General features: G+C 49.1%; 1 protein-coding gene across 3 annotated transcripts in view; it reads left to right on the top strand.

Moving 5' to 3' along the window:
• The window catches only part of DLG5 (discs large MAGUK scaffold protein 5), a 128,786-nt gene that overhangs the window by 9,332 nt on the left and 92,993 nt on the right, over positions 1 to 26,461 (top strand). The gene's annotated exons all lie outside the window — the stretch shown is intronic.

Genomic DNA, 26,461 nt, shown 5'->3' with positions numbered 1-26,461 from the left:
TGGGGACTTCCACAGACTGGGGTTTAGATCTTGGCTCTTCCTTCTTCAGTGGTGTGACTTCAGCAAGTTGCTTAACCCGTCTGGGCTTCTTTTTTAATCTGTAAAAGTGCTATTAGTATTCTCCTCCCAGGGCTTTGGTGGGGACTGAGGTGATGATGAGAGGAGAGGGCAAGCTGTTGGCCCTGCCGCTGGGGTGGCCTGCCCTTGAGTAGAGAGCCGATGTCCTGCCTGTGCTTGGGATCAGGAGGTATCACAGGGCACAGGCCATACCTGGAGTTGGAGAGAGTCTAGTGTGTGCGTGGACCAGGAGTCCCACACTCCTGGGGCTGCTCAAGACACACTTTCAAGTGCTGTGGCCCTGGAGCCCACATTTTAAGGAGGGCATCGCTATGAGCTGTGAAAAGTTCGGCTCCAAAGGACCTTGGGAAGAGTTTGTGTTGGAGGAAAGGAGCCTTCGAGGGGCTTGGATGCCTGTGTTCAGCTCGACATAGGGCAGTGATGAGACCCTGTTCTCTTTGACCCCAGAGAGCTGAACGTGGGCTGAGTGGTAGAAGATCAGTGGAATTGAGCTCAACTTGAGAAAAGACCTCTCTCCCTCCTTTGCTTTGAAACTTCGTATTATAAAATTTTCAAACATATGCAGAGATGGACAGCATAATATGACAAACACCCAGCTCGCCCAACAACTTTTGTTTTCTGTAGTATTTTAAAACAAATCCCAGACAGCATATAGCTTCCCCCATATGCACTTAAGAAATTGTCTCTAAGAGATAAGGGCTTTTAAAAAAACCTAGCCAGAAGACCATTTTCACAACCAACAATATTTACAATAATTTCTTAACGTCATCTTATTCCCAGTCGATGTTCAGTTTTCCTTGTCTTAGAAATGCCTTTTTATAGATGATTTTTTCAAATTAGGATTTTAATAGACTCATACATTGTGCTTAGTTGATGTCGCCTTCTGTATCTCTTTTGTAATCCCTAGCAGCTACCTTATGGGCCCTTTTGTTTAAGGAAGAGCTTCTCTTTTTGGGGGACGGGGTGGAATATTAGCCCTAAGCTAACATCTGCTGTCAATCCTCCTCTTGTTGCTGAGGAAGAGACTGGCCCTGAACTAACATCTGTGCCCATCTGCTCTACTTTATATGTGGGACGCCTACCACAGCATGGCTTGCCCAGCGGTGCCATGTCTGCACCCAGGATCCGAACCAGTGAACCCCGGGCCACTGAAGCCGAACGTGGGCACTTAACTGCTGAGCCACCCGGCCGGCCCCAGGAAGAGCTTGTTTTAATGGTTGGTGCCATCCAGCTATGGAGTGGACCATTCTAGGTGGTGACGTCCCTTCCCTGGGTGTCCACATAGACAGTGGGTGATCACAGGGTGGTTTCTCAGAGAATGGGCTGTGCAGTCGGATCGTAAAGCTCTTCAGCCTCGGTTTCCTCACAGGGCTGTTGCAGATAATTAAAGGAAATAACGTGTGAAGTGTAAATGTCCTTTATGATTTAAATTTTTTTTTTTTTAAGCTGTGGGACCCTTTTCATTAGCTGGACTTTTACATGAAAGACGTGTAAAACAGACAAAGAGGTGCTGTGATGATTGGGTGTGGAGGCCTGGAGCTTGCACCTTTTCCTTGTGGCACTCCCTGAGGTACCTCCACGGGGTTCCCCAGAGTTCTCCAGGGTTCCAGGGAACACAGTTTGAAAAACCACTGGCTTGGATGCTTTTGTTTTAAGATGCTCCCCATGCTGAGCGAGAGAAGAACCACCCAAAAGCCTCAGCTTCCTGTGCCTGAGCCGAGTGGGATTGGTGAGTCACAGCTGGACCCAGAAGCTGTGACTGTGGCAGCTGTGCTTCAGTGAGATAGTCTTGTCTTCACCTGCTCCTCTGTTCACCTTTGTAGGGTTCTTTTTGGGATGAATCATGTTCTCAAAAATGACAAATGACCACAATGCGGCTAATAGAAAAACCACTCTCTACTACCCAAGACAGTGATGTGGGAAGGAACAGAGTGAAACTCCATCAGATGGGGTCCCTTGCTGTGGAAAGTGGTTGCTTTTTTTGAAAAATTATTCTTTTAAAAAAAGGTATTGTCACCAGCTCGTCCTACCCTTATACTGCATAAGAGAACTGTTTGCCCTTGATGTATAAATAAGTCCCTGCTGGTATGCAGCCTGCAGGTGGGGGCCGTGGAGCTGCCTGTGTAGGAGGCATTGTCCTCAGAGGCAACCCCCTGGGACTCCAGGCTGCTCACCTGGGACTCTGAGTTGCTGCCTTTGTGGCCGTCTCAAGCCAGAGTGTGTTTTCTCTGCCCACAGTGTTTTTCTAGGTGTGGTGTGTCTCTCTCAGGCAGCTCTCAGGCCTCTTTCTGAGTCAACTTCAGGTTGCTTGTCTGAATGGTACCTCTCTGACTCCATAAGATGGCCTGGAACCCTCAAATGAATCTTGTTCTACATCATTTTTGGCCATTGTGAACCTGCTGTCCACATGTGGTAAAAATCTGTCTAGCCAATAGTGAGGGATGTGATAACAAAACAAATGGGAAGAAACTTATTTTTATATTTTGATGTAAGAAGTCATACTTCACGAAAGTTTAATGACCTTTTCAAGACTCATGATGGCCTCTCTTCTTACTCCGGGTAACCTCTTTTTCTTCTTATCTGGCCAGAATTTTCGTTTTCTCTTTGTTTCTTAAGCAGCTTAAGATTGTTGCATATCAGGGCTGGAAGGGATCTAAGAGACCCCTTTGCCCAAACTGCTTATTTTACACCTGAGAAACAACAGTCTGGAGACACAAGGGGACTGCACTGGGATCTCAGAGCATGCCACTGGCAGAGCTGGACACAGGATCCAGGTTGCTTCCCAGACCGGACTCTGTCCAAGGCCTTTCTGCCTGCCTCAGGCTGGGCGGGCAGTCTGGGCCACCTTGGCTGGTTTTTCCTGATCCAGGCCTCGCTTTGCAGGCACCAGCCTTTCCAGTGAGGGTGAGTAAGTGACGTCGAAGTTAATGGAGTTGTGCTACAGCTTCTCATTCCTGACCCTTGAATAAAATCTTTTATTAGCCCACGCAGTTGGTATTTATGTTCTGCAGATGGACAAACTGGGCCAAGAGAGGTTCCTCTGCTTGCTCAGGGCCAGCAGCTGCTGGGAGTCTGGGCAGGCTTCGCAGTCCCTCTCAGTTTCTTTATAAAGACTGCATTTGTTCTGTATTCTCAGCCATCCTCTGAAGGTTTCCATTGAGATGTCTGTGTTCTGCACCTTGGACACCCCTCCGCTTGTCACAGTATTCATTCATTCAGCAGATATGTTCTGAGCACCTGTCACACAGGAGGACTGTTTGGATGCAGACGTAGGACATGACATCTAAATTTAGTGCTGAGTCAGAGAGTGGGTCTGATGTTGGCAGGAGGCACCTCGTTGTCTCATTCGTTTTGTGATACAGCAAAAACTTCCAGGGCTGACTGCCGTGGCTGCTTATTGCTTAGTCACAGGACAGAGTTCAGGCAGGAAAATGACGCCACCAAGCCTCTTGGCTCAGAGGAAAAAGCCTTTAATAAAGATAAGAGGGTAAATGCCCCATGGACACCGAGTTGGGGCCGGTCTCAGTGGGACCTGGATCTAGGAAAAAGCAGAAAAGTAAGCAAAACCAAAATGTGCTGGTCTGGTCCCCTGAAAAAAATATAGCTGAACTTGAGGCAACTTAGAATTTAGGGACTGTGTGTGTGAGTATATACATGTATATGCCTATGTATTCTCCTGACTCATTTCTGATAGAAAATGGTAGACTACCTTTGTAAATCATGTCATATTTCCTCCCTATTAATGAGCCCAGGGAGAGGGAACAAAACAGTGACCAGCTGTCCTTGCTTTCTGTGGGAAGTTGTGAAGTTTCATATAAACTCATTCTTCTGCCCTCAACCTCCCTTGTATTAAGGTTTCTCATGAAAATTCAGTAGAGCCAGTCATGCTGTCTTCTTGTATGAGATCACACAGCCTTTAGCCTGGAGCCCAGAGAGATATGGACCCAGGTTTTATCTGTCCATCTGTCTATCTGTCCACCCATCCATCATCCATCCAGCATGTACCTGGTCAGTGCTCTGCACCAGGCTCCAAGTGCTGAGCATGCAGAGATGAGGAAGACATTAGCATCACGCATGAACCATACCACAGACCCATATTGAACACCCAGACCTCGATTTGTTCTTGTAGCTGGAATATATATCCTATTGTTCATCAAAGGTTTTCGTTTTTGGTTACTCTGTCTATTTTGGAGCTTTAAAAAGTGCCAGAAAGTAGTCAGCCTAGTTGATTGACTTCCTACTTCTCACCTCCCATTTGGCGGTTTCTAGCAAATGGTGAGTATTTTTGCAAAAATTTATGAGATTCTCAGAAGGGCGATGAAGAAGATGGTTCCTGCCCCTTAGGAGTTTATCATCTCATTGGAAAGCCCAAACCTGAAGGAGCAGGTGTCCAGCAGTACAGATCTTGAAGAGCAGAGGAAGCTGCCTCAAGGAGAGTGCACAGCAAGCTGGCTGTGAGGCTAGGTGGGCGCTTGGAGAGGGGCACGGAGGGAGACAGGCCTGGTGAAGGTAGTGCGCAGAGCAAAGGCCAGAGACCAGGGAGAGAATCTGTTCCATGAATACTGGGTGTTTATGGGAATCCTGGGCTTCTGCTTGGGGCATGCCCTCAGTAGCCACTGGGAAAGTGAGGCCGGTCCTTCCTAGCTATCCCCTGGAAGGCACAGAGCTGCTGCTTCCAGTCATTCTCCCTGTGATTGGTTCTCTCTGAGGCTCCTTGAGCCCAGGGCTGGAGAGAGGAGTGGGAAGATTTGGCACAGGGTAGGAGGGTGGTCTGTGGGATATGGCAGAGGGCACTGTGTCCAGAGGAGGGTCTGGTGAGGTGTATAGGCCGACCGGCCTTTGCAGAATTCCTGAGGTGTCTCACTGGCTTTCTGTGAGTTGTTAGGTGGATTGGAAATCTTTTTCCTAAGTTTCAGGTCTGAGAGTTACAGCTGGGCTATTTAGAAATCATAGTCTGAGTCCTCTGGGGAACTTGAGACCAGTTCCCATCTGCTCGCTTTCTCTTTAGGGAAGAGAAGGGAGTGGCTGAGGGGGAATGAGTGACCACTGCTTTCTAGCTGTGTCCCCATGGCCACCTCACATAGCCTCTCCAAGTCCCTTTTTTTATTGGCCCTGAGCTAACATCTGTTGCCAATCTTCCTCTTTTTTTTTTTTTTGGCTTGAAGAAGATTGTCCCTTAGCTAACAGCTTTGCCATTCTTCCTTTATTTTGTATGTGGGATGCCACCACAGCATGGCTTGATGAGCAGTGTGTAGTTCTGTGCCTGGGATCCGAACCCACGAACTCTGGGCTGCCCAAGTGCATGAACTTAACCACTGTGCCACCTGGCTGGCCCCTCCAAGTCTTATCCTTATCTCTCAGATGGGGTCCTGATACCACCTCCTCCTCAATGCAGGTGTGAAAGTAGGTGAATGGTGCAGAGAAATGGTCATGTGCACGTAGATGGTTGTGTACTGGGCAGATAGTAGGTTTTTATTGCCTTTGTTGCTATATGGTGCCGTGTCTGTTATTTTTGTATTTTTCTCCTTTGAACTCACCAGCAGCCCTTTGGAGATCCTTACTCCGCCTTACAAGTGAAGGAACCAGGGGGAGGCCAGGTCACTTGGGAGTCAGTTGAGTGGGGTGGTTAAGAGTCTGTATCTAAGCCAAGTATTGGTTCAAATCCTGGGTCTGCTACTTACTGTGACCGGGGGCAAGTCACTCTCCCTCTCTGTGCTTTGGTTTTCTCATCTGTGAAATGCGGATAATAATAGGAAGTTGTATTGTAAGGATCAAAGGAGTTACTGTTAGTAAAGTGTTTAGAGCAGTGCCTGGCACACAGTAAGCGTGATGTCAGCATCAGCTGTTACCGGTATTGTTATTAGTGCTCCAGTCTCGTGGCTGGTTAACTGCCACCTTAAACTGTGACTTCCAGGGCAGGTTGGTTGGTTTGTTCCATGACTCTAGCCCACACTCAGGGTTGGTCTATAGACCAGTGCTGATCTGCAAACTCTTAGTTCCTGGTCTGTGATGAAGTTAGCACGGAGATTGAAAGCAAGCATTTAACAACCTTTAGAGCAATTTGACCTTGCTGAGACTCATTAAGTGGGTATGGACTGCTTCAGGTGCTGTCAGATCACATGGGGAGTCATGTGTGGTATGAGCTGTGCGTAACAGTCATCGGTAGTAGGACCATGTGATTACAAATGAAAAAGTGGAGTGGCGTGAAAGCTTCACTCTATTGCTGCCCACCCCTGAACAGTCAGTTTCCTTGGCAGGATCCCCTGCTGACTGGAGCAGGTGGGATCTGTGGCATTTTGCAAGCTGGTACGTGATGTTTCTGCTCCAGCAGTCTGTGACAACTCAAGGCAGTGAGGTCTCTTGACGGAGATTTTTATTAATGAGCAATTGTTTCCATTCAGTGCTACTGACGCTTACTGGGGCAAATGCCTTTCTTGCTGTTCTACCAGGCGTGGTTCTGGCAGGTTTGGTAAGAACCCACAATGAACTCTATCCCTTTCTACCTCCTAGGCTGGCAGAAACTAGAAAGCTTGATGATGTCAACGGACAGCAGGGGGTGGGGATGCAGGAACTCACCCCTGCTGGTACCGCTGTCTGGAGCCTCTGGCAGGGCTCCTGCAAAGCCCTGACTCTGTCCCCTTCCTGGGTGTGCACCCCCTAGGCTCTCACACAGCTCCCTGGGGGGACAGGACCCAGAGGTTCACTGCAGTGCCGTATGGGGTGGTGTCATCCCTGAGAGAGCTGATGGCTGCAATGGTGGACGCATGCCCATAGTCCTCTGCAGCAGTTCCAGGAGACTGATGAGATGCACACGGCAACAGGATGGATCTTAAAGCCTTGTGTTCCATGAAAAACTAAGAAGTAGAGCAAGGTGGATAATATAATGCCATTATGTAAATTAATAATACAAAACAATACCCATTTTGCAAGAACACAAAGAAAAAGATAACCACACAAGAATGGTCACCTGTGGCCATGGGGGAGGAGAGTGGTAAGAGAAATGGGAATAAAAGGAAATAAATAAAACCAGAGAGGGAGGAAAGAAGCATCACTTTTCTGTTAGTTGCTGTCCTTGAGGGAGGGGCCCCTTGCCTGTCCTGTGTCAGCTGCACTTGATTGCTCAGCTTCTGGTAGTGTGGCGTCTGGGAGTCTTGGCTGAACTGGCAGCCTTAAGCAGATAGTTCACCCAAAAATGGCCTCAGTAAAGTTACCCATGTCCATACAGGGCTGTTGCAGTCCTAGTGGGGCAGGGGCAACTGTAGTTCATGGAACAATGGTCTTAGTAGGGACACGAGTCTTTTGGGATTCCTTTGGATTTTTTTTGAGGTCATATTGGCTTATAACATTGTGTAAATTTCACGTGTACATTATTTCAGTTTCTATATAGACTGCATCGTATTCACAACCAATAGTCTAGTTTTTATCTGTCGCCATACATATGTGTCCCTTTCCCCCTTTCACACTCCCCCACACCCCCTTCACCTCTGGTAACCACTGATCTGTTCTTTGTCCATGTGTTTATCTTCCGCATATGAGTGAAATCAGTGTTTGTCTTTCTCTCTCTCACTTGTTTCGCTTAACATAATACCCTCAAGGTCCCTCCATGTTGTCACAAATGGGATGGTTTTGTCTTTTTTTTATGGCTGAGTAGTATTCCATTGTATCTATATACCACATCTTCATCCATTCATTAGTTGTTGGACACTTGGGTTGCTTCCACATCTTGGCTCTTGGTGGATAATGCTGCGATGAACATAGGGGTGCATAAATCTCTTCGAATTGTTGATTTCACGTTCTTTGGATAAATACCCAGTACTGGAATACCTGGATCATATGATATTTCTATTTTTAATTTTTTGAGAGATCTCCAAACTGTTTTCCATAGTGGCTGCATCAGTTTTGCATTCCCACAAGCAATGTATGAGAGTTCCCTTTTCTCCACGCCCTCTCCAACACTTATTTCTTGTCTTGTTAGCTATAGCCATTCTCATGGGTATGAGGTGATATCTCATTGTAGTTTTGATTTGCATTTCCCTAATAATTAGTGATGTTGAACATCTTTTCATGTCCCTGTTGGTTATCTGTATATCTCCTTTGGAAAAATGTCTGTTCATATCCTCTGCCCATTTTTTGATTGGGTTGTTTGGTTTTTATTGTTGAGTTGTATGAGTTCTTTATATGTTTTGGAGATTAACCCCTTGTCGGATATATGATTTGCAATTCTTTTCTCCCAGTTGGTGGGTTGTCTTTTCGTTTTGTTCCTGGTTTCCTTTGCTTTGCAGAAGCTCTTTAGTCTGATGTAGTCCCATTTGTTTATTTTTTCTTTTGTTTCCCTTGTCTGCGTAGACATGGTATTCAAAAAGATGCTGGTAAATCTGACGTCAAAGAGTGTACCGCCTATATTTTTTCTAGGAGTTTTATGGTTTCAGTCTTAGCTTCAAGTCTTTGGTCCATTTTGAGTTTATTTTTGTGCATGGTGTAAGAGAATGGTCTGCTTTCGTTCTTTTGCATGTGGCTGTCCAGTTTTCCCAACACCATTTATTGAAGAGACTTTGCTTTTTCCATTGTATTTTCTTGGCCTCTTTGTCGAAGATCAGCTGTCCATAGATGTGTGTTTATTTCTGGGTTTTCACTTCTGTTCCACTGATCTGTGGATCTGTTTTTCTGAGGACACAGGTGGTTTTCAATAATCATCTAGGTGATTGTGAGGAGGAAGAGGTGAAGGACACCTGATTAAACATGACGTTATGAATATGTGTCAGCAGTGCTTGTAAAGACCCACATTCTCATCTTGGCCATAGTGGGAAAGCATGGGTGATCATCCTTTAAGTCAATTAAAAATAACAGCTCTGTTCTGTGTATTTATTAAGCTCTTGATGCCATGTGCTGCAAACTGTATTAGGGAGATGGGGATTTTAGCTTCAGGGAGGTAGAATTCTGCTCAGGATAAGGAACTTTTTTTTTTTTTTTTTTTTTTTGGTGAGGACGATTGGCCCTGAGCTAACATCTGTGCCAATCTTTGTCTATTTTTTGTGGGATGCCACCACAGCATGGCTTGAGGAGTGGTGCATAGGTCTGTGCCTGGGATCTGAACCTGTGAACCCTGGCCCCTGAAGTGGAGCACATGAACTTAACCACTATGCCACTGGACTGGCCCCCAAGGAGCAACTTTTTGTTTACCAGGAACTACTGCTTTAGAGAAGGGAATGAGCTCCCAACAGCTGGAAGTATTGAAGTGGAACCTCAGGCATGGCAGGAAGGAGGTCCTGTCATGTCCATGATTGAAATAGATGCCATCTGCAGTTCTTCCTGCTCTAACTGAACTGGGATTCACGTTTTGGGTTTGATGCTGGTAGTTAAAACAAGAAGGTTGCTTGGTTTAAAGATTGGCACCTGCGCTAACATCTGTTGCCAATCTTTTTTTTTCTTCTTCCTCTCTCCAAAGTGCCCCTGGTACATAGTTGTATATTCTAGTTGTGAGTGCCTCTGGTTATGGCTTGTGGGATGCTGCCTCAACATGGGCCTGATGAGCGGTGCTGTGGCCGTGCCCAGGATCTGAACCGATGAAACCCTGGGCCACTGAAGCAGAGCACGCAAACTTAACCACTGGGCCATGGGGCCTGCCCCAAAAGTTGCTTGGTTTAAAAAAACATACCGGGGCTGGCCCCATGGCCGAGTGGTTAAGTTTGTGCACTCTGCTTCAGTGGCTCAGGGTTTCACCGGTTTGGATCCTGGGTGCAGACATGGCACCGCTCATCAGGCAATGCTGAGGTGGCGTCCCACATGTCACAACTAGAAGGACCCACAACTAAAAATACACAACTATGTACTGGCAGGCTTTGGGGAGACAAAATAAAAGTTAAAAAAAATCTTAAAAAACCCCCCGTATAATTAGCCATGTTTATGGCAGAGAAATTAGAAAATGCAGGTAGTCAAAAGGGAAATAAGTTGCAGGTAACCTTAATAACTGGAGATAACCACGATGAAGCTTTGTGCTTTTTTCTTTTAATCTCCTCTTGGATATTCTATAGGCATTTCTTTTCTTTTTTTTTTTTTAATGCTTTTTGGTTGAGGAAGATTGGCTCCTAACCAACATCTGTTGCCAGTCTTCCTCTTTTTTTCTCCCCAAAGCCCCAGTACAGAGTTGTATATCCTAGTTGTAAGTCATTCTAGTTCTTTCATGTGGGATGCCGCCACAGCATGGCTTGATGAGCAGTGTGCAGGTCTGCGCCCAGGATCCGGACTGGTGAACCCCAGGCTGCTGGAGTGGAGCACGCAAACCCCACCAATTGGCCACAGAGCTGGCCCTGTGAAGCTCTTTTTTTAAAGAGTGAATAAAGGCATCATTTTTTTTTTTAAGATTGGCACCTGAGCTAACATCTGTTTTTTTCTTCTCCCCAAAGCACCTCCCCTGCAGTACGTAGTTGTATATTCTGGTTGTGAGTGCCTCTGGTTGTGTTATGTGGGACGCCACCTCAGCATGGCCTGATGAGTGGTGCCGTGTTTGTGTCCAGGATCCGAACCAGCGAAACCCTGGGCTGCCGAAGCAGAGCACATGAACTTAATCATTTGGCCATGGGACTGGCCCCAAAGGCATCATTCTTATGTGCATGGTATTGCCCTAGCAAGATGTATGTGACCAGTTCCCTTGGTTGGACATTTAGAAATCTCCCATTTTCCAGTGTCAGTAATGCCACAGTAAAGATCCTTATGCAGACATCTTTGTGCACTTATTTATTTCCTCAGGATAAATTTCTGGAAGTGGTGCTGTTGGCTCAAAGGGTGTGGACATTTGTAAGGCTGTTGATACAAACTGTCAGGCTGATGTGGATTCTAGTCACTCGTACGTTTCTCCAGGTGCCGTTATTGGACCGTCTTGTTCAGAACCACCTGGGAAGCTTCTGAAAAAGGAAGGCTCCTGGGCCCCACCCCAGGCCTCCTGAGGCAGAACCTGGGGAGCATGGGTCTTGGCGTCTGTGTTTTTCACCGGCACCCAGGTGATGCTTCTCCGCAGGGTGTGGTGCTTCCTGGTGTCCGAGCCTGCCCAAGGAAGGGAAGCAGAGAAGCCACATCTGTTCTGTCTCATCTGAGCAAGAGCTGTGATGTTTGTGCGGGTCAGGGAGGCAGCAGAGTGAGAAGAACACAGTTCAGGGACCTACCTCTGATCGCCATTTTCCTTATCTGTAAAGTGGGAGTCTCAGAGTGGTTTTGACGAGCTGGAAGTGCTCCGTATATGAACACGTGTGAGTGTTTCTCTTACTGATGTCACAAGGTGAGCAGTATCTCACTGGGCTGGGCCAGATCTGGGAAGGGAGCTCTGGGAAAAGTGGGTCAGGACAGAGAGCTCATCTTTCCTTCTCTTCCCCAAGGGGACCCGGGGCTGATAAACTGTTGGAACAGGTGCTCTTGGCTAAGGCCCCTCCAGGCCCTGGCGTCTTTCTGTCCAGGTCAGCAGAGAGGAGCTGCTTCTGCCCCTGGAGTGCTGCTTCCCATGTCTAGGGGAGAGAGTGCCAGGAGGACTGGGGGCTGAGCCCTGTGTGGGTCCCCCCGCCAGTGCCAGGATGGGGTAGAGAAGGCCCAGAGGTCCCTCCCCAGTAGTGTGGCTCCCAGAAAAAGTCACTGCTACTGCTTTTCATCCCTTCTTCACTATGTGAATGTACTACTTCCTAACAGGAGTTCGTAGTCCCGATGGGGTTGCTCAGGTTACCCAGCCTAAGATGAACTATTTGCTAGGTGTAACCTCCAGGAGGCTACTCTAGACGGGCTATTTACCAGTTGTCCCTGCAAAGGTCAAGTCTGCCTCTGACAGTGCTCTGCTTCCTGGTCTGTAAGTCTAGAAGGGAGATCATTCATTCACTTATTCAAGCAGACACGCTGAGCTGCGGTGCTGTCAAGATGAATGATCTGCATTAGGGAGCAGATGGCAGTGCCGCTGGCTCGGCGACTGTAAGTTGTGCTCAAACGTGGTTAGAGATGAGCTGCTGGGAAGCATGGCCAAGGAAGGGATTGCTTTTGTCTTGCGGAAGGGAGAGCCAGGCTGAGAGTCAGTCTCATGGAGGAGGTAATTTGAGAGCTGGGCTTTGAGGGCTGAGTCAAAGTCCTCGAGTGATGGTTAGGTGTGTTCCAGGTGCGGGGAGAGAAGCCTGAGGAAGAGCAGTGAGGCAGGAAGTGGGTGACCTTGGGCATCCAGGTGACTGGCTGGTGGCCTGGTCAGAGAGGGGGTGGAAGAGATGAGCTGCAGAAGGAGGTGGGGGCCGGGCCGTGGACCTGGCCTCCAAGTCTGCTTCTGATGCTTCTGAGCTGTGCAGCTTAGGCAGGGTGCTTAATGCTTCAGAGCCTTGACTTCCTCACCTGTGAGATGCGGTCATAAGACCAACCTTAGAGGGAGTTGTTAAATGGTGTAATACATATCAGATGCTCAATAAATGTTTGTTTCCTTCTTTTCAATGCTGGGATGAGACTTTTTGACTTTATCCTAATAGGCCAAAGAGAGCCATGGAAGGTTGTGGAGCATGGAGTTAATAAGATTATATCTATTTGCTTGGGTGTTTCTATGTTTTGAAGACCACATTGGTGGTCTGGTGGAGGATGCTTTTGGGGTCTAGGGTGGTGAGGCTAGAGACATGGCCCAGGATGTCCCTTTTCACTAGGATGGGTGAGAAGAACCCTCCCCTGTCATCGTCTCCTGCTGCATTTCTTGTGTGCCAGCTCTGCTGAGCTGCTGGGATGGCATGCCTGAGCACTGGGCAGAGGTTTTGCAGGGAGATGGCTAGGTTTTGAAATGTGTTCCCAGCAAGCCAGCTACCCCCAAGGGGGGCTACAGAACTGGACCCTTGCCCGGCGCAAGTCTGGTCATGAGAAAGAGGGATGAGTGTCAGGAGAGGAGCCGCAGGCTGGACCAGTGCATGTGGGCACAGGCCGTGATAGTCATGGTGTGGTGTGATGGTAGCTATAGGAGCCGTTTATTGACCACTTAACAGTGTGTGCCAGGGAGCTCACATGGACATCTCATGGGTCGTCCCAGCAACCCAAAGAGCAGGGGCTGTTATTGTCCCCACTTTACAGATGAGGAAACTGAGGCACAGAGAGGGCAAGTCAGTTGCCTAGAGTCCCAGCTAATGAGTCAGGATTTCACTCCTGATGGTTGGAATCCAGAGGGCACACCCACTGAGCCATGGTGGGACATCGGAGCAGCCTTTGGAGCCTCTAGATTTGGAGTTTTGCTTCAAGTTGCTATTGGCGAATTTCTGTTGCCCTAAGGAAGAGCACCTTGCACGGAGAACTGGTTAGTGATGGGAAGGCTGCCTTTGGTGGTGGTGAGTGCCCTGGGAGGGCCTAGATGGCTGCCTGTCAGGGGTGCTGCAGGAGTGGGAGGAAGGGGAGTCAGTGCCTCCTGCTAAGCAGACGGGTTACATGCTGCCCTTCCCTGCCATCGAGACTTCCTAATTGATGCTCCTTCCTTATCCACATATTCTTCCCCTGCTTCCTCTGAGGGTGGATTTTTGAACTGGGGCTAGAGGCGTGGGTGAGATGTGGATGTTTGCAGAGGCAGGCAAAGACACAGCCCTTTGTGTGGGGGTGGGAATAAGTCTACCGTATCTTAGAGAATGTTGCTGCTATATCCTTAATGACTGCAGGGACCTCAGACATCAGCGCTGCAGGTGGGCACCTCACTCTAGGCTGGTCCATAAGTTGTCCAAGTACATGGAGGCGTGGCAGGTCTGGGGCAGTACTACTCTCTTTCCTTGCCAGTCAGGATGCTCTGGCCTGCCCGGCCCTCCCAGGGCCACAGAATTCCTCTCATCTAGAATTGCAGGTAGCTCGTCACAGCCAGTTGATAACAGCTGTTCTTGAGCTGCAAACCTCTTTGCGGCATCTGGGTAAAGGGAGATCCTAGGATTGCTGCCTCATTCTGGCATGATGCCGGCCTGCTCAGTGACCTTGGGCCAGTGCCTTCTCTTCTCAGGTCTTTGCATCTAGCAGTTCCTGACCCTGTGCAGCACGGCAGCTTCCTCTACTTTCTCAGCTACTGACTCACCTTCCCGGCGTGCACAGGCCTGTCAGGAGCCAGGCCTTGGAGGGGCAGGGACCCGTACTTCCTTGGGAGCAAGGGGCAAGCTGCGGCCTGAAGGGACAGACGCAGGGCCCAGCCTCGTGACTCGTGTGCCCTCAGGAGCTGCTCCTGTGCTGGTGCTAGATGGTGCCATCTGGGGGTTGGATTAAGAGAGCTCTGTTGGCAGGAGGAGCAGTGCTTTCCTGGCTTTCATAACCCAGCCCCTGGCGATCTCCACGCGGCTCTTCTGGCCTCTGCTCCTGGGTGCCTCTGCCTCTCCTCTTGCAGTCCTCTCCAGTCCTCTCCTTCCCGCTGCCCCCACACCCTGGAACCCGAACAGGACAGTTTATCCTCAGGTGGCGCCTCCACCTCTCTCTCCCTCACCTTGTCACCAGCCTCTCCTCTGTGGACAGGTTTTAAAATCCTAATGAGCAATTCAGCAGGATTTGCTTTTGTTTTTCTCACTCCCTCTCCGAGAAAAAGAGAGTCTCAGGGAACTGCAGATCGAAGTGTCGTGGAGCAAAGAGGAGACAAGGAAGCTGAGTCTAGGCCTTTAGGTGACCAGGTTGACAGGGGAAGTGGATGGCCACCTGGCCTAGGTGTAGGGGCTGGCTGTGAGCCACGTGTCACTTAGTCACTGATGGAGGAGGCTGATCTGGTGCCACAGGAGCCTCGGGGACCCTGGGAGGAAGGTGCTGCTTCGGAGCTGGGGTGGTCATGAGTAGTCTTGGGTGGTGCCACGGTCCTGGACCCTGACCAGGCAGTCACAGGAATCTTGAGGGTCTCTGGGGAGCCCCAGAGGGCTGTACTATCTGTGGGCAGTGGAGCTGGAGGGGAGAGCCCTGCCTGGAAATTCCACCACCTTCAGGTGACCCGGAGGCAAAGGGACCAGAATATTTTGTAGAATATTTTCAAATGTCTTCCCCATGTCTCCTATCTTTGGACAGGCTCTCATTTTGGGAATCACATGATTTTTTTTTAAATCTGCCACTAAGAAATGGTACAGTAGACTTTTTTCTTTATGTATTGTTCTTTATTTATGGTTTATTAAGAGAAAAAATTCTCCTTCTTGGGTAGATAAAACGTGTCCGCACATACAGCATTACTTACCTTGTTATTTATTTATTTATTTATCTATTTAATTTTTTTATTTTTTCTTTTTCTCCCAAAGCCCCCTGGTACATAGTTGTATACTTTTACTTGTGAGTCCTTCTAGTTGTAGCATGTGGGACGCTGCCTCAGCGTGGCTTGACGAGTGGTGCCATGTCCATGCCTAGGATTCAGACTGGTGAAACCCTGGGCTGCTGAAGCAGAGCGCGCAAACTTAACCACTTAGCCACAGGACCGGCCCCTCACCTGTTTTTTTCAATCAGCAGTTAAAGAGCAACAATTCTAAAGAATTGTCAGGGCATTGGGATTATGAGCCATTTTATTTTTCTTCAAATTTTTCTGTTTAAACAACTTTCTAATGGTACTATTTTTTTTCCCAACATTTGTTTTGTAAATTTTCAGATCCACAGAAAAGTTGAAAGAATAGTAAAATAATTATTTGTATAATCTTCACCCAGATTCACCAGTGGGTAGCAGCTTACCAAATTTGCTTTTTCATTCTGTCACTCTCTCCATATATATTCACATGCAGTTTTTTTCCTGATTCATTAGGAAAAATGTGGTGGATCTCAGGACCCATCGCCTCTAAACCCTTAAGTGTGCATCACCTGTGAACCAGGACTGCCTCCCACAAAGCATACCACCATTGTCACACCTGAGGACTTCAGTGCTGATAGAAAAACAGTATCTACTGTGTTGTCTGTTTCACGTCTCCCTAATTATCCTAAACATGGCTTTTATAGAGTTTTAAAAATCTAGGCTCTAATAAATATATATTTGTTTGTTATGCTAATGTTATTTTAAAAACATGGATTATAAACTTGATTACTCGTGAGTGACATATCTTTGTTAGAACGTGTTATAATATAGACGTGTGTACACACTGCTGATATCTTCTAGGCAATCGTAGAATTCTTGAAACTTGGCAGGGGCCTGGGAGGTCTGTTCTCCTCTCTTTACAGAATCTGTGGTCAGAACAGTTGAGAGACCTTTCCAGGGTCCCAGCGTTGAGGTCTCCATGTGTGTTTCGAATTTCTTCAGTTTATGAAATCTGACACCTCTAAGTCTGGACATTTTAAGTTGTCTTGCTAAATTATTTTAAGTACCCAGGGCTCCAATGTACCGTTGCCTGGAGTGTTCTCGGTCATTTGACATAAAACAGAGAAAAACCAGTAGCATCTTTTGCAAAGCTCAAAACTTCTTCCCCTCCCTGCTTTTAGTGTAGGGTCACTGGCCTCCTCATCTCTGGACACCCTCAGAAGAGCTGATTGCTTCAGTGGGCCATTGAGGACCAAAGCCCAGCCAGGGGAGGAAGGAACTCCTGGAGAGGAAGGAGGAGGGAGTGTGAGCAGTGAGCAGGAGGTGGAAGGGAGAGAGAGAGAGGGGCCGCGGCCAGTGCAGTTCTGCGCTGCTGGAGCCAGGCTGCTCAGTTCACCTGCAGGTCTGTTAGCTGAGGGCCTGCTGTCTGCCTCCCTCAGGGAGCAGCATTGGGAATGAGCTCTTAATTGGAATTGTTCAGACTGGGTTTACATCCAGCTGTGGGACTGGCTCATCACTTCCCGTCCCTGAACTCCTCATCCACTCAGGGCTGCAGCGAGGATCTAGGAGGAGAAGTCAGGCGAGTGCCTTGAAATGCAGAGGGAGGATGTGGCCCTGCCCTCACGACTGTCCATCTGGGGCGTTGGCAAGCTCATCACCCCAGGAACTGTCACAGACTGGTGCAAGATGGGCTTGCTCTGGAATGGACAAGCACCAGAGAGGGGAGCGGGGGTAAGGAAAGGCCGTTTTCGTTTTCGTGAGGAGGAAGCTTGCAGTGTGGGCCCACAGGGAGGGCTTCTCCGACGAGGTCAGGCTCAAGTCTTAGTGGATGGGCAGGGATGGAGAAGGGACATAGTGGGGGTCAGGGAGCAGAATAGTCCCGGCAGAATAGTGCCCTGGGCAGTGGAACTCCCTGCCCTGTAAAGGGGATCCCCCAAAACAAACCCACACTGAGAGGGCTGCTTTGGCACTGTGTGTTTGGAGGAAAGGGTTACTTGGGATTCTGAGTAGTTCTTCCTACCCCATCTCAAAAAAAAAGCTTTATTCTTTGCTGACAATAGAGCATGCATGTTCATGTAGAAAATGCAATTAATGAAGAAGGAAAAAGCAAAGTGCACACAATCCCAGAGGCAACCATGTTAACATTGTACTGGGTGGGAATGGAGCTTTAATTGTATGCCAAGCATTGTGCCAAGTGTTATCTTATTTCATCCTCACAAAAACCCTGGGAGGTGGGTACTTCTATTTTCTCTGTTTTACAGGTGGGGAAAGTTAAGGAAGGTGCCCTGAGTCACACACAACGTGCGTGGGCTGGTATTCCCAGTAGCCAGGCAGGTTCCAGAGCTCACGCTGGTAACCCCTCCCCCCACTACTGAGCACCCCTGCAGGTACCTGATGGTTTTTGCATGTGCACACACATCCTTACAGACACACAGGCTGGGATTCAGATTCTGATGGGTGATAGAGCTTCTGGCTGGCATGCAGTGGATACGGATAGCCATGGTGGTTCTACACCATCTTCTGCCCCACGGCTCCTGTGTGAAAGCCTTTGGTCAGTGGCTTGGGGTTTAGAAAGAGAGATTTTGTCTACTTGCTCTGGTGGCCTGAGGGATAAAGAGGTCAGTCCATCTGTGGGAAGGACCCAAGATGGCCACACTGAGAAGAACTGGGAGTGGAGGAGGGGATGTCTCCAGCTCAGGTCCAGGGGGCAGGTAGGGTCTAAAACTACCCTCCTACTCCCCCTAGCCCCTGTTAATAATGTTTCATCCAAGGAGAACTGGAAAACCAGGTAATGGTGTCTGGAGTGACTTCTAGGTCATAGGGTATAGTTCTTTTTTACTTGACCATTTGAGCTTCCTTGGACTTCTGTCCTTCTGTCCAAGGCATGGAATGGTCCACAGCTGGTACTTCCCCATGGCGTCCAGAAACTGGCTGTGGACTTGGCAGGTCACAGACAGGAGTTGCTGCCCAATGAGATGTGGGATTGGTGGGTGTTGCTGTCTAGGGGGCAGGCACTCATAGATCCCTTCCTGCCCCCTCCTTCCGGCCCGGGACAGTTGTTAGAGCAAGAGTGAGCACCCGGGTTTCCAGGGGCACTGAGAACCTGGCACGACCTCTCGCAACCTTGTTTTCTCATCTGTCCAGTGGGGCTGCTGATGTCTGTTCTCGCTGCTTACCAGCGTTATGGGAGGAACTGAGCTGGTGGAGCACAGTTACTGGGGAGCGCAGTCCCGCTCCTGCCTTGCATTTAGTGCGTGTGCACATTCCTTCTCTCTCTCCTTGCTCTGATACTGGCAGGTAGGCTAGGTGAGGTTTATTTATCCGCCAGTCGAGAATGGAAGAAACTGAGGTTCAGAGGGGGCAGTTTGTGTGGTCCGATGGCCCCCATGCCAATGTCAGAGGCAGGGCTGGAAACAGGTCTGACCCCAAGGCCAGTGCCCTAATCCTGCAGCACACAGCGTACTGGTCTTGCCATTCTGAGCTTCGTGTCCCTTCACCTACTTATCCAGCACGCACTATATTGAGTCTGAGAAGGGAGGAAGAAGCTGGTGGCACAGGAAGCTAGGGCTCCAGATTGAGCTTCCTTTGCCCCTGATGGTGGCTTCAGGATGCCTTTGGTGGGTCATTTGTTTGTTCACCAGTTGTTTATTGAGCACATGGGGTTGCCTGGCCCTGTGAGAGATACTGGAGCTACAGAGATGAAAGAGGGACCACCCTGGTCTCAGGGCACTCACAATGTGAGCTTGTAAACAGTCAGTGCTAATACAGGACACAGGTGCAGTGTCCAGGCAGAGCATGGTGGGGCTTCAGGGGCACAGTTTGGCAGTCCTGACCCTGCTGGAGCCTCAGTTTTCCTGTCTGTCAGATGGGGGCATTGGACCACTTGATCTTTGGGGTTGCTTCTGTCTTTTACATTCTGTGACTCCTCATGACATCAGTGCTATCTTGGGGGTTAAAAGACACCTGGCATCAACCAAAATTTTATGTTTAAAGTGCTCCCAAATCAGATGGAGAGGGAGGAGTCTATTGTGTTATATATGTTTATCTTTTCCCAAACAATTACTCGTTCTCTGATAGGCCAAATACGTTTGTTTTGTATGGCCAGGGAGTGTTTTTCTCAAAAGTTGGCTTGGCTTATGGCTGTGTGCTGGTGCCAGCAGGCTGCTTATGGGTCATGGGGTAGGAAGGGATTGAGGGCATGTGTCAGATGTGTACTGCGGGCCTGAGCCAGGATTGGGTGTGACTACATTAAGGGGTGTCCCGGTGAAGCAGCTACCATCCCTGGACCCTAAAGCCATGCCTTGCCTGTGCGTGTGTCTATCCTCTGAGTCTGGGGCTTGTGGGCACCACACACATGGACTGTGAGAGCAGGGCAAGGTGGTCACTGTGGGCCCGAGTCTCTGAGCCAGGCTGCAGGAAGGGGCAGGCTGTGACCAGGTCTGAAGGAGGGCTGGAGGGTGAGGAAGGCTGGTGAGCACCCTGTCCCCCGGGGGCTCCCCCTTTCCAGGCCATGCTAGGGGGCTTGGTTAAGGTTATACATCCAGCAGGTGACAGAGCTGGGGCAACTCCTGAGCCTGTGTTCCTGCATCCTGAACCTCTGCAGAGAGCAGCTTTTCAGCAAACCAGTGTTTCATTAAGGTGAAGTACTAAGGTGCTGCATTTTCAATACAGTCTGAGGGCCTTTCCATGGTATCCTGTGGAGTGGGCACTGGAGGGGAATGTGGGTGTAGGGAATGGTCTGAGGAGAATTGCTGCTTTCTTCTCTGCTGTGTGTGTGTGAGTGTATGTGTGTGAATGGGGGGCAGGGAGGAGGAAGGGAGGGAGAAAGGTGAGCTCTCCATGTATGAGTGAGCTGCCCAAGGTGGCAGGGATGTTTATAACTGCGCACACAGAGCAGAGACACCTGGACTCTCACCACCTTTCCTCCTTCATTGAATCCCTACTATGTAGGCAGGTACCTACTGCGTGGGAAATGCAGAGATAAACAAAAGCCTTCTTTGAGAAGTCCTCAGCATGACTGGATACTTAACTTTTGGCCCAGTGCAAAGTGAAAATGCAGGGCCCCTTGCTCGTAAATAATTAAGAATCCAAGATGGAGACAGCAGAGTATGAAGCCCGGTATGGCACCTTGTGAGATGCACAGGCCGTGCATCTGTGGTGCTGGCCCTGGTCCGTGGTCTCATAGGTGAAGCCAGGCCTGGTAGACATCAGGTAGAGCCATAGTTGGGTATAAGCAGGGTGCTAGTAGAACAGGGAATTTCTGGATAAAGGGATCTGGAAGGCTCCTTGGAGCGGTCCCATTTAAAGCTGGGCCTGGAGGGTGGCTGGGCCCTTGGTAGAGGCGGTGGTGATGGAGGTGGGAACATCTGGGCAGGGAGGGATGAGCATGTGGTCCTTTGGCCTGGCCGGAGGCCTGGGTGGTTGAGGGGAGCACTGGGAGAGTGTGGACAGCCTAGACCCAGCCCTGGAAGACCCTTGAATGCTAGCCTCAAGGCAGGCTTTATTCTGCAGCCAGGGACTCTCGAGCTTGGAGATGGCACAGAGCTGGCCCTGGAAGTGCTCTTGGGAGGTGGTGCTCACTGATATCCCAGTAGCTTGGGATGACTCGGATGTTGAGACATTCTACACTTGTTACTCCCTTCATCCTCCCGAGCCATCGTAGATGAGGAAGCAGAGGTGCAGATAGGTATTATGCACCTTTCCCACTGTGCTAGGTGTCAGAGCTGGGACCCTAGAGAACTGAGGCAAATTGGGAGGTGGATGGAACCGTTGTGCTGTAAGAGATATCACTGGGATGGTGACAATAGAGAGAAGTGACAAGTATTGATAGGATGTGGAAGGAGGTCCGGTGGACGTGGGCACTGAGTGGGTCTCCATAGTTGAGTTCCCACCAGCTGAAGACATCCTGCTGCAGTTCAGTGTCAGCAGTGGTGGGGCCATCCAGTTGGAGAAGCTGCTTGCCTTTCTCATCGGTAAATCCTGCTCTGGGTTTTTGGCCCGAATCTGTCTCTAAGTTTCCCTGTTTCGTTCTCATCACCCTTTGGCTATGTAAAGACAGTAGCCTGTTCCTCCAGACCTTTTGTTTTGTCCTTTTTGCAGCTCTTGATTCCTTCCTTCCTCCCACATTTGTTGTGGTCTTCTGCTGAATATGGTGGTACAGGCTGGTTGAAACAGCTGGGATAGATGCACCTGACTCAGCAGGCCTCAGCAGATGCTATTGGGTTTTGGATCATCCTGCACTTAAAAGATGTTTGTTATTGTTGACCCCTACCCACTGTGAGCCGTGAGTGCCCGTCCCCACCATGTGTCCACTGAACCATGTCCCCACACATTTCCAAACACCCCCTCAGAGGGCTGTACTCCCATACCCCTTGCCCCAGACCTGCCCAGGTGACTCATGTGACAAGTTCTAGACTCCTCCTTGTGACCACCTTTCTTCTTCCCCACGGTTTCAGAGGATACAATATATTATGTGGAGGGACAGGGACAGAGATGAAATAGCCTGTGACTGACTCCACCTGACACCTTCCTGCGTCCTACACAGTCTCCCAGCGTGGCAGGCGACTTGCTTGGTAATTCGACACTGCCTTGCTAATTGTCTGCTGAGGTCACAGCAAGCCCTTGTCACCACCCATCCACCAGGACCACAGTCTCCAACTGGGCCGACTGGTTGAGCCACTGTTCTGGGCACTCATGGGAAACAAGTGGCCTTTGTGGTAAGCTGGTGGACAGAGTGGCCCTCAGCATGGGCGAGATGGCTGTACACGTAGACCTTCCAGGCTGGGTGGGGCCCAGGGCAGCCAGCTCTGAGCTTGGTAGGCCCACAACAGACCCTACTTTTCTTGATTATGGGGGGCGTAGAGTTGCAAGGACTGCTCCTCTCCCCTCTTGGTTGCTACTGGAAACAGTGTCTCTAGTGTTCTTGCAATGTTGATATCAGGAGACTTCATTGGTTCTTCTGCCCGGCCTAGGCCTGCAAGTTTGCCTGTGGGCTGTGACCCTTCTTCATGGCTAGGTTTTTACCATGTCTCCTTGAGTTGCAGACACAGAGGGGCAATGAGACTTTAGGAAATTTGAATGTTTCGATTTTGGCAATTCTTCCTCAGTTATCGTGAGGGAATCTCTCCATCAGTCCCCCCCAAACACAAACCCCCAATGCACCACACATTGCAAAAGACCACACACCTCAAAGGAACTTGGTGAATATTAGGTGACCTGGCTTAATTAGGCTTAACACATGAAACTGGAGAGAAGGATATTTAGTAACAGGGCCTCAGAACTCTGTTTGCTCGACGTGTGCTGGTGCTGTAAAGGTATGCATTTGGGCACATGCCTGTCTGTCTTTTGAGACTATTTTAAGAGGCTCCAGTGAGTGATCTTAGAGTGAAAAAGTGGCTGGCCCTTTAAAATGGTTTAGAAGAATTAGTATCATTAACTAAAACTGTGTCCAACAGCTTTGCCTGATAAATATTAGTAATGCTTTTAACCCCCTCTTCTAATCCTGTTTACATGGGAATTCTACTTTTCTCTATCATCGTGGTTTTGTTACCTCCACCTTGAAACGATTTTTTTTGCATGTTCTTTTGTAGCATTTCCCTCTCTAGGACCTCACAGGTCATCTGGAGGGAAGATGTGCCAACATAGACTGGGACATCCAGGCAGGAGCTGCAGGAGAAGGGGAGCTGTCCACTCCCCCGTGGGCCTGGCTGAGGGCGTTTCTCTGATCGACTGTGAGGGGCTGAGCAGATAGGCTCCTGCTGCATTCTGCTCCTAGGCATTCAGCCCGCTTGTCCTGCACTTTGTTCTGCTCTGTCCTCTGGTGCTCCGGACAGCCCTCCCCACTTGCCCCTCTCATCTTTGATGTAGTCACTGTGGACAAATAGCTCAGAAAATGAAAGAACGAGTTGTAGACTCAGAATGTTTGCCCCCAAGGAAAGCGCATGTTTGCACAAAATCCTGTCTGATAGTTTCCATTTAAACCGAGAAGTCAGGGGCCCAGCAGGCTCTAGGAAATATGAAAATTGGCACTTTGTTGGGCTGCATGCTGATGGTAGCTCCGTGTCTGAGCCCTGTCTGTCAATAGAGATCCAAATATTTCAGATGAAAATCACTGGCTGGCCGTGGGCGGCTGTCGCCTCGGCCGCAACTGCACATGCTGTGTGCTGCTCGGGAGCCTGCTCATCTGCCCCTCAAGGTCTCTTCTTTGTTTTTCTGAAATGTGGTGAAATGGAACGTGCTTTTAAAAATAGACATTTTCTGGAGAAGGCCTAGCTGGGATTATTGGCTGCGGCTGTCCTCTTTCTGCCCCGTGAGTCCCTTATCTCATCTTGGCTGATGGGACACCGGCAAGGGCTGCTTCTATCTTTTTTCCTTTTTCTCCTTGATAGTTTTTCCAAATATATTCCTTTCGATCACTTATTTATTTGCACACAGGCTGAAGTTTATATAGAATTCCTTAACCATGTTAGGCTTTTTTTTCTTAATAGTAATTTTTTTTTTTTCTGATTATCAAAGCACTGCTCATTAAAAGAAAGAAATGAAAGGAAAAGATTCCAGAACTATACATGGTAGGAAGCCTGAATTCCCTTATTATCCTGGGGGCCTGAGGCTGGGGAAGAAGGCACAGTGGTCTCAGATGGCAGTCTTTGGGGTGGGCAGGCCATTCTGGGGGGGATGTACTGTGGCTGCTGAGTGGGTGAGGGACAGGCAGCAGGAGCAGGGTTTGACTTAGAGGCGTCTCAGTGGTAGTTAAAGGTGCAGGGCTTGGAGGTGTGTACCTCTGGGTCCAAGTCTAGCTGAGTGATCTAGGGGTGGTTCCTTAACCTCTCTGAGCTTCAGGGTCTGTGTCTGTAAATTGGGGCTAATACCTCTTTCCTGGCTGCTGTGAGTTTTAAGTAAGGTAACATACTCACTTGATGGTTTTTCATGGCTTTCACTGTTGATGGTGTCTGCACAGAGCCTGGCTCTGAAGCAACTGTATTAGTGTGCTCCGGCTGCTGCAACAATGTAGCGCAGACTGTGGGCTCCAGCAATAGCCCTTTATTGTCTCAGTCATGGAGGCTGGAAGTCTGAGGTGTTGGCAGGGTTGATTTGTTTTGAGGCCTCTCTCGTTGGCTTGTAGATGGCTGCCTTCTCTCTGTGTCCTCACATGGTTTTTCCTCTCCCTGTGCTTGCATGTCTTTGTCCAAATTTCCTCTTATAAGGATTAGGGCCCACCCTACTGACCTCATATTAATTTAATCACCAATTAGAAGACCCTATCTCCAAATACTCTCCGAGTACACACTGAGGTACTAGGGGTTAGGACTTCAGCATATGAATTTTGAAGGGGACACAGTTCAGCCCTTCACAGCAATGACATCTATTATACATGGTTCTGTAGTGATGAGGGGCTCTGAAGCTGGCCTCGGCACTATCTCCAGCTGGTGGTATGACCTGGCTCAGTGGTGCCTCCTCTGGACATCTGTAGAACATCAGGGCTGGGCCGTACAGGGCTCCCCTCTATAAGTTCTGAGGAGGCAGAAGTAACTGGAAAATGTGGATCTAACGCTTAACTCTTCAGGCTTTAACTAAGCATTTGCCTTGTACTGGGGCCGGGGTAGCAGGCGCAGTGATATAGACCTGGGGGGTTTCCGTCTGCTGGGAGGAGACTGGGCACGCTACTGTCAGGGCTACTTGCACACGGCCAGTGGACCAGGAATTGGGGGAGACAGGGGTCTTTGGGGGCTGGTGCGCTTTGGTGTCATTTGCTGTACTCTGTGGTTGTGGATGTGGATTTTGGGTTTTTTCTCCTTGCACAAAATAGTGAAGTATTTCCTCTTGTTACTCAAGATTAACTTTCTCTCCTGAGGTCTGCCGGTGTGTGAAAGATAACCCACATCCCTTTGTGGATCTCTTTGTGCATTTGGAATACTTCTCTGATTTCCTGCCCCATTTCCTGGTGTTGACTTGGGGCAATTCAAAGACCTTGTGTGACCAGATTTTGCCTGGGTTGGGGGTGGAAGGAGCTTTGCTTTCTGCATTTGAGGAAAGGACCATGGGCCTGTTTTTGAGGGCGGCAGTGTAAGATCGTTATGCCCTCAAGTTGAAGATAAATGTGAGCACTGGCTTCACTGAAATAATAGGTGTGAAACTGGAACACGACGGAAGGCTTTGTTATGGAGGAGAAGGATGCTCAAGATATTTCATCTTCATTTGGTAGGAGGTGGGGGTGGCCAGCAGAAGTAACCCTCACTGCTTGAATCTGTCGGTGCTGTGGGGAGCCCGAGGTCTGTCTGGAAGCTCCTCCCCCATGCTCTGGGCGTCACAAAGGTGACCGTGTAATACCTGAGTGGATTTCTGCAGGGGAGTGTGTGCAGCTGTCCTTTTTGTAGAACATTGTAAAAATCCTGTGGTTCTGGGAATGGACTCTTTCCACCCACTTTTTTTTTGTGTGTGTGAAACATTGGCACCTGAGCTAACATCTGTTGCCAATCTTTTTTTTTTTTGTCCTTTTTTCTTCTTCTCCCCAAACCCCCCAGTACATAGTTGTATATTCTAGTTGTAAGTGCCTCTGGTTGTGCTATGTGGGACGCCGCCTCAACATGGCCTGCTGAGTAGCGCCATGTCCTTGCCCAGGATCCGAACCGGTGAAACCCCAGGCCACCGAAGCGGAGCGTGCAAACCTAACCGCTAGGTCACGGGGCCGGCCCTCCACCCACTTCTGAAGGTTGCCTTTTCAAAATCCACGCAATCGCTTTGTAAATAAGAAGTGAGCCCTCCTGGACAGTGTCGCTGTCTCCAGGAGGAAGGGTGCGTAAAGCGTCCTAGAGCTCTACTCCGCTGGGAAATCCATCTTCTTTGGGCTGGGCCTCCCAGAGTCCCCCGGAAGGGCCAAACTCTTCTTTACACTCTCTGTTTCTCAGGGCCTCAAAAAAACAATAGATGGGAAGACATCATTGTCCTTTTATTTTCTCCTGAGTCCCCTTTCAGTCCCGGTCCTTTAAAGAATGTTGGAGATACAGATTGGATTTTAGAGTTAATTCCAATCAGTAATTAATTACAGTAAACTTACTAAGAACTGAGCACCATGAAATGGTGTTTCTCTTGGTGGACTGGCCCTTAGAATCCAGCAGAGCAGGAGTGATTCATGCTTCCTGTCCTGCCCTCGGCAAACATCACTGATCCATCGTGGGCCCCTTT

Source organism: Equus przewalskii, chromosome 1, assembly GCF_037783145.1.
Source record: "Equus przewalskii isolate Varuska chromosome 1, EquPr2, whole genome shotgun sequence".
NCBI classification, from domain to species: Eukaryota; Metazoa; Chordata; class Mammalia; order Perissodactyla; family Equidae; genus Equus; species Equus przewalskii.
The sequence above is the reverse complement of the archived record's forward strand: the minus strand, read 5'-3'. Positions and strand labels throughout refer to the sequence as shown.